At 48.3% G+C, this 7477-nt stretch overlaps 1 long non-coding RNA gene across 3 annotated transcripts; it reads left to right on the top strand.

Annotated features, from left to right (window-relative positions):
* The first annotated feature begins 651 nt into the window (after positions 1 to 651).
* Positions 652 to 3390, top strand: LOC127688951 (uncharacterized). Of its 3 annotated transcripts, none has more exons than XR_007978791.1 (4): positions 652 to 787; positions 1625 to 1858; positions 2528 to 2606; positions 2929 to 3390. It is a non-coding gene; the product is annotated as an uncharacterized LOC127688951 (long non-coding RNA). The 3 variants fall into 3 exon arrangements; XR_007978793.1 differs by having other exon boundaries at positions 1628 to 1858; XR_007978792.1 differs by having other exon boundaries at positions 1700 to 1858.
* Positions 3391 to 7477: the final 4087 nt, after the last annotated feature.

Here is a 7477-nt window from a genome sequence, read left to right on the forward strand (position 1 = left end):
TAAGACCTGGGCAGAGAAGCCAGAAGGTGAGTTGTGTGTCCTTCTGGCTAAAAAACGTGGGGTGCAAAGATGGCTTGGTCCCTCCCAAGATGTTCAGCAGGCAGGCTGCTGCTGCATGTCTGATTGGCAGCTCAAAGCATTCTGGGGTGGGGGTGGGGGACCCACAGTAGCCTTAGGATCTGGCTAGTTGTTTGGAGGCCAGTGTGGCTGTAATTTCATTGTTAAGATTCATGGGGTAGTATATCATACCAAGACTCCACACCCATACCCCTTTCACACACACAGAGGCGCTTGTAGAAATGATACTTTCTGCTTTAACAGGACAAAGACAGACTCCCAGATGAGCAGGACTGAGCCCCAGGGAATGCATTCTTTTATCCAAGGGCCAGGAGACAATCATCTGTGTGTGAAACTGATGCTAACTCGTCCAGGATAAGCCGGATAACTATCCAGGATATGGCTAACTTATCCAGGATAAGCCTCTGCTCTGACCCTGAGAAGCAGCCCGTCCTTGACTGAAAGTAAACTCACCCAACAGGAAGGAAGAAAAGAAGAAAGGAGACTGACTTTGTAGTCACAAGACCAAATAGAGGAACCCCAGGCTAGCCCTCCTACTCTGGGAGGGGTTTCTCTTCTCAAATGCTGCCAGTGGTTCTCAGATGCCAAGACAGAGCAGTACACACATCCCGACTGTTTTTTGAACCATATTTGGTTGCTATCTTCCTGTGTAATTCTGTTTGTAGAAGAGGAAATGAAGGTCTGGAAAGAGAGGGCAATGTGCCAAGAGGTAATGGGGACATGGGCCCCAGAGGGGGGAGGTCTCTGTTACCCAGCTCAGGACATTTTTACACTGCTCCATTTGCTCCTCAGCACTGGCCTTGAAGACCGTATTGGCCAGTGAGACCTCACACTGTGAGCACCCTCAGGAGCAGCTGCTGCATCTACACATGCTCGTGCCTGCTCAGAACAGGAGCCACACCTCATCCCAGGAGTGCTTTTCCTTAGGACAGAGAAAGATGGCTATCCAGGGGGGGAAAACTCTCTTCTCAGTGGAAACACTAGACACGAGCCTCTTGTTCAGCATGTCCAGGAGGGAGCTCCTTTAGGACAGGGCCGGTGGCTCCTTAGAAGTCACTTGGGAAAGTGGTCAGCAGAGGTAACATGAAAAGAACTCCAGGACTCAAGTGAGGTCCCCCCCCCTTTGACTGTAGGTTCCTTGAAGGATGGGACAGTTCTTACCTCTCATGGCCTCAGACTTAGTGCTCAAATGCAAGATGTTTCACAACCATCTTGGTTATGGAGTTGGTCAAGGTCAGACTTCTAGGACTCTAGAATCCCCGGAACTGTACAGGTCTAGATTCTTCAAACTACCACAGAGGGAAGCACCTGAGCGTTATGTGTGCCAGGTGGGCCCCAATTCAAATCCTGCTGCTCTTATGAGTCGCTTGCTCAAGGCAATGGCTTAGGATTTCTAAGCCTCCCTTTCCTCATCTGTTTAGAAGACTCTGTAGAATCATGTGGGTTTGGATGGAATGGTACACAGACCAGATCAGTTTGCATCCCTTTGGAGTAGAGGTCCTTGGGGAGGGGGTTCCAAATAACCCCTGATCCCTGAATCTTCCAGCAGAGATGATGTAGCCAGCTGTGCCTGACTACCAGTTTTTGTCTGCACTGTTTCCTTGGCATTGGTTCCAAATAGCTGAAGCACTAGAAGAGACATGATCCAGGAGCACCTACAGAACTGAGGGGAAAGCTTTGGAGATGCAAAACGACACTGGCAGAACTTCGGCTGTGCTTTCCCCAGTATGTCTGGACTCCAAACAGCCACTGACCTCTCGTTTTAATTTCAAATCCCCAGGTAGGAGATTGTGATTAGCCTGTCCCGGGGCAGGCAGCTATCTCTCTGGGCCACACAGCTTTGGGTAGATGCCCACTTACGCATCTTGTGAGAGAAGGATCGTGCTGTCTGGTTTTGTTTTCACCTTGAGGCAAGCTGGAGTCCATGGGCAGAGCAACCTTAATTGAGAGAACGCCGCCATCAGAGTGGCCTGTAAGCAGTCTCTGGGGAGTTTTCTTGATGTGGGAGGGGCCAGGTTCACTGTGGTCACCCCTGGCCAGGTGGTCCTAGGTGCTAAAGCCATAGGGAACAAGCCAGTCAACAGTGTGTCTTCACAGTCTCTGCTTCGGTTCCTGCCTCCACATTTCTGCCTTGGCTTGCCTCAATGATGAACTGTTAGTTAAATAAAGTGAGTTAACTAAACCCTGTCTTCTTTCGCCAAGTTGCTTTTGGCCACAGTGTTTTGTCACAGCAACAGGAAGGAAGGTAGGACAAGGTGGGTGTCCAGTGAACTATGCTTCTCCCGAGTCTGTTGCTCACTCCCAGAAGAGACAAGTCATGGCTTACATTTTTATGTCCATTTGTGCCTCTTCTAGAGCAAAGCGAAGTTCTCTGTCCCCTAATTACAGACACTGCTGCCCTAGAGATTAGGGGGTCTGAGAATAAACAACTTTCTATTCCACTGGGCAGAAGCCTGCAACAGAAACCGTGGGAGCCGGGCAGTGCCACCTGTCCATACAGCCCAACGCTTGTGTCACCTGCCTTGAAAGTGAGTCCAAATGAAAATCCAATGCTAGCTTTGAGTGAAGGAGAAAGTGGTATGTGAGGGACGTCTGCAGAAACCGTAAACGGATCCAGCCAGGCGTGTGGACTCAGGGAACACACTTATTGCTGGAACACATGCCACTTGGAAATGTTCTTTATTATTAATAATAATTAATAAATAAATGGTTCAGAGAGTTCTAATTTTCTCTTGCTACCCAAATTAGCATACTTCCCCCGAGTTTTCCTAAATTGCTACCTTTTTTTTGGATAATGTGTATATAATTACGGCACGCTCTCTGATTCCACCCAAACTCGCTCTTTGTTAGGTTGGCTGACTTTGTCTGCGTGCTGTCAACCACTGGTAGGGTTTCCTGAGGAACTGCTCTGATGGATGGAGTCGGTCCAAGATGAGCCTTCCATTCTGCCTTTCCTGAGTGTTTCTTTTCTTTTCCCCTCCCCATCACAAAGGGGAGATCCAGTTGTTGTGTTTCTGGTTTCTGGGATTGCCGTGCCAGAAGGTTCCATAGCTGCATCGCCGACAGAATTCGAGCACCCACCGGCAGGCTTCTACTTCCGGCTGCATTGTTCTTACCAATTACCGGAGCGGCCTCGGGTCTCTCCTCGTTAATTGCCGCGAGCAGGGAAGCTTTACCCAGTGCACAGCGTACCCAAGCATGTATGGAGTTTAATGAGTCATACTAACTCTGCACTCTAAGCAATTAGGTAAATCTAGCTGTTAGTTAGTGAGGCATAAAATAAATTTAATCTCTCTTCTAAAAAATCAATTATAGTGCTGTAATGTATAATTCAATTTGGGTCATGCTACATAAATTTTCTGTTTTTAGTATGTTTTTAAACTGGTTGTTATTAGATTTCACAAGCTCCCTTTCTGTGTGTGTGTGTGTGTATGTGTGTGTGTGTGTGTGTGTGTGTGTGTGTGTGTGTGTGTGTGTATGTGTGTATGAGTGTGTGATGATGTGTGTATATTGTGTGTGGGGGTATGGGGAGGGGAGGGTGTGTAGATGTAGGCTGAGGGACAGGCACACCATCAGAAAATCTTGATGAATTAAGGAACAGTGGGTCTCTGCTCCAGTGCTGCCCTGATCTTCCTGAAGTGCCTACTGTGCACATTATCTTCATAGAAGGTACAGAGAACTTTCCATCATGGATAGCGTAAGACCAAAGCAAACAGAATTGGAAAATGATCAGTGAAATGGGGAAGAGAGGTCAGATAAAAGGAAGAGTGTCAGAGGAAGGATTCAAACCTGGACGCCAGTGCTCCACCTTGAAGTCTGCGAGAATGGCCTGTGGCTGAGGACAGACAAAAATCTGTCTAACTGCTGCTTTGCCCATCTCTAAAATGGGACCAAGAGCTTGTCTTAGTCACTGTCCCTTACTGAGACAAGGCACTGGGACCAAGGCAGCTTTTAAAAGAAAGTATTTAATTGGGGGCTGGCTTACGGTTTCAGAGGGTTCGAATCCATGACCATAATGTTCGGTGGCGTGGCAGCAGGCAGGCAGGTATGGTGCTGACAGGGTGACTGAGAGCTCACATCTGATCCACAAGCCAGAGGCAGGGAGAGAAAGAGACTCTGAGAATGGGTGAGCTTTTGAAACCTTAAAGTCTACCTCAAATGCCACACCTCCTCTAATAAGGCCACACCTTCTAATCTTTCCCAAACAGTTCCAACAGGAAACCGTGTATTCAAACATAGTAACCTGTGGCTATTCTCATTCAAACTACCAAAGAGTGCCTTCCCGCGGGGTGTTTGTGATAAGTGGGGTGTATGTGTGTGTGTGTGTGTGTGTGTGTGTGTGTGAGAGAGAGAGAGAGAGAGAGAGAGAGAGAGAGAGAGAGAGAGAGAAAGACATGGGCTGGGTATATCCTCACCCCCAAAGTCGTGCCTTGAATCTGCGTCTGTTCAATCAGCATCTGGAGGCACAGCTGGATCCTCCCTCCTTTCATGTCACCCTTGGCACCTGGCCTGGCACTGGCTTGGCATCCAGCAAACACTCTAGATGTAGAAAGAGAGACAGGAGAAGTGATCTGTGTGGGTCTGGGTGGCATTTGAAGAGGGAACCAATGACAAAGCTGGTCCTTAGCAGCTGTTGTGGTGTACAATGGAACTCACTAGTCTGTTCCTCAGCTCAGGAAAGCTATCCCTGGGTGCGGGACAAGAAGCTGTCCAAGACCACATGGTAAGGAAGATTCAGGCTAGAGGCTTGAACTCAGACCTTCCCATCTCCTGAACCACCTCACTTCCCCACTACCATGGGAGAAAGGAGAAAGAAGGCCCCAGGGACCTGGGACTCACAGAAGAGCTTTTGTTGAGACTCAGAGGTTAGAAACTCCCTCCTGCTGAAGCCCTCAGAAATCTGTTTGTGCCCCTAACCCCTGCCTGCCGGTTTGATTTTGTTAATGGATTTCTTAGAAAAAATTACACACTGTTCCATTTCCCTGCTAATCTCCTGGCAACAGCCATGGTCCCGGACATTATTAAAAATGTTAAGACTTCATCCCAGCTGTCTCTTTCTAATTTTCTTGCTTCCAGGGGTGCGGAGCACTGCCTTGAGCAGGCCCACCTCCCCAGTGCTTCAACACGAACTCAGCAAGTGCATCTGCAGCTCTCCTCCTCGGCCATGAGGCTGAGAGAAGCTGGGCGGGGGAGATGCTGTAAAACGAGGTTCTCAAGCTGGGTTCTGTTAGTCTAGTAGGAAACCCCGGGCCTCAGTCATTCCCCCAGAGCTTGCTGGTTCCCCCCTTGTGACTTCGAGAACGCATTTGCCACTGGCTGCACGAGAGCTCTGGAGGTGCGTACAGTGTTCCTGTGTAATAAGCTGTGAGCTTCACTGTGCCAATGGTTGATTTCCTTTGCCAAGCCTGTGGGTCATTAAAAAGTACATATCTAAAGTAGGCTGGGTGCTGTAGCTTCCACAAAATGATCCCCATCACAAAATAAGCCTTTAATTAGTAGAACAACTCGCCCAGATGAAACCCAACTTTCACAGACGTATACCCAGTGATGTTAATTATGAAATGAATATGCACATGCATGATTTATGGGCCTTTGACTTTAAAGAGAGGAGAAGAAAAAAAAAACTCAGCTGCCTTTTTTTATTTATGCTTGCTGCCCTCTGAAGGAATTCACAAGAGAGATACCACAGAAGGTTCCAGAGCTTCTTAGAAGTTTAACGTCCCTTTCAGTGACTTTTATGCTTTTGCTTACATCAATCAGCTAAATATTTATTGAATTCTCAATTGACTGGCACAGAGCAGGGGTTGGAGGATGGAGTTGGGAGCAGAGGCCCAAGATGAGTCATAGAGATAAGTTGTATAGCTTGGAGGGACCTTGGAAAACACAATGCGTACCTCCTTCATTTTGGGGAAAAAAAATGCAAGTGAGGCCTGAAAATAAATTAAGTTGTCAGAATTCAGAACTGCATGGTGAGTCAGGTTTGTCCTGATGGTTCAGCTGGACGGTTTTCTTATACCTGGACCATGGATGGCAGAATTTGCTGGTTGCAAGAGCAGTAAGGAAAGTGTGTTTGCAGAGTAGGAACAGCTAAGCCAAGCATCTGTGTGCATCATGGGAGCCATCCAGGAAGCTGTTGGCTACTGATGCATGCTGGGGGAGGGAGGCATTGTCTTCAGTCCTGTAGCCACCTGGTTCCAATTGACAATTTCCCACCCATGCTCATGTATGTGGATAGCCCTGGTTCAATTGACTGGTTACAAGTAAAATGACCTGAGGGGAGGTGAGGAAGGAAGGGGGAGGAGTGGGGAAGTTAGAAGTGAGAGTCATCAGAACACATTATATCCAGGTATGCAATTATCTAAGGATGCATTACATTTAAAGTAAATACATGAAGCTGAATCCCCATTTGAAATCAAGTCCAGGGCCTTGATCATCTCTAAGCATTGCTTCTCAAACTTCAGAGTACCTGATGATCATGAAGAATTAGGTAAAAGTGCAAGGCCTGACCCTCTGAGATTTGGGCTTCAGGGTGTGAACGCCTTGTTCCTGTGAGATGTCACCATGACCATTTCGGCGGAGGCTTGAAGTGGGCCCTGAGCATTGTGCTTGTCCTTGAAGCTCACATTCTTGCTGCAACACTGTGCCCGTCACACACTGGCTGGGCTCCTTCATACCTCCATGTTAGCTACTGTTCTTGTTGCTACAACAAAATGCCCAACAAAAGCCATTTAGGGAGGAAGGGTTTATTTTTGGCTCAATCCGAGGATACGGTCCATCACTGCAGGAAGGCACAGGGACAAGAGATGGGACAAGTGGGTGGTCACACTGCATTTGTAGTCAGGAAGCAGAGATGAACCCTAAGGTTCAGCTCACGGTGTGGGTCTGCGGTCTGCCTCACTGCTGGGGTGTAGGAACTCCACTTGGAAGACAAAGACAGATGCAGTCAACACGGCTCAGGGGGTAAGAGACAACTCAGCCTAAAGTGTGGGATGCTGAAGCTGCGGGGAGAAGTCTGGAATGGAGGGGACCCAGGGGCCTGTGGGGAGGCTGGACACAGAGGTTCCCAAAGCCCTGGACATCCAGACACCGCTGGGTCTCAGGGAGTTGGGCTGAGGAGTCCAAGGCTTGGGGGATGGGGAGCTACAGCTTATTTCATAAGCTATTGTTCTCAGCTTAGTGGACATTGTCTAGGAGCGTGGTGGGCCTTCTGTGGGAGACTTATGGCGATGGTGCAGCTCTGTAAACGAAGGCTTTCTCCATGCTCCCCATGGTGGTTCTGGATGAGAGAGACAGTCCTTGGTTCCAAACCATTTATTGATTGTTCATCATGGAAAATGGGTGCATACCACCTGCTCAGGGTGGACCAGAGATTAAATATCTTTTGTAGGAAGGAATGTCT

This window comes from Apodemus sylvaticus, chromosome 7 (assembly GCF_947179515.1).
Source record: "Apodemus sylvaticus chromosome 7, mApoSyl1.1, whole genome shotgun sequence".
NCBI lineage: Eukaryota > Metazoa > Chordata > Mammalia > Rodentia > Muridae > Apodemus > Apodemus sylvaticus.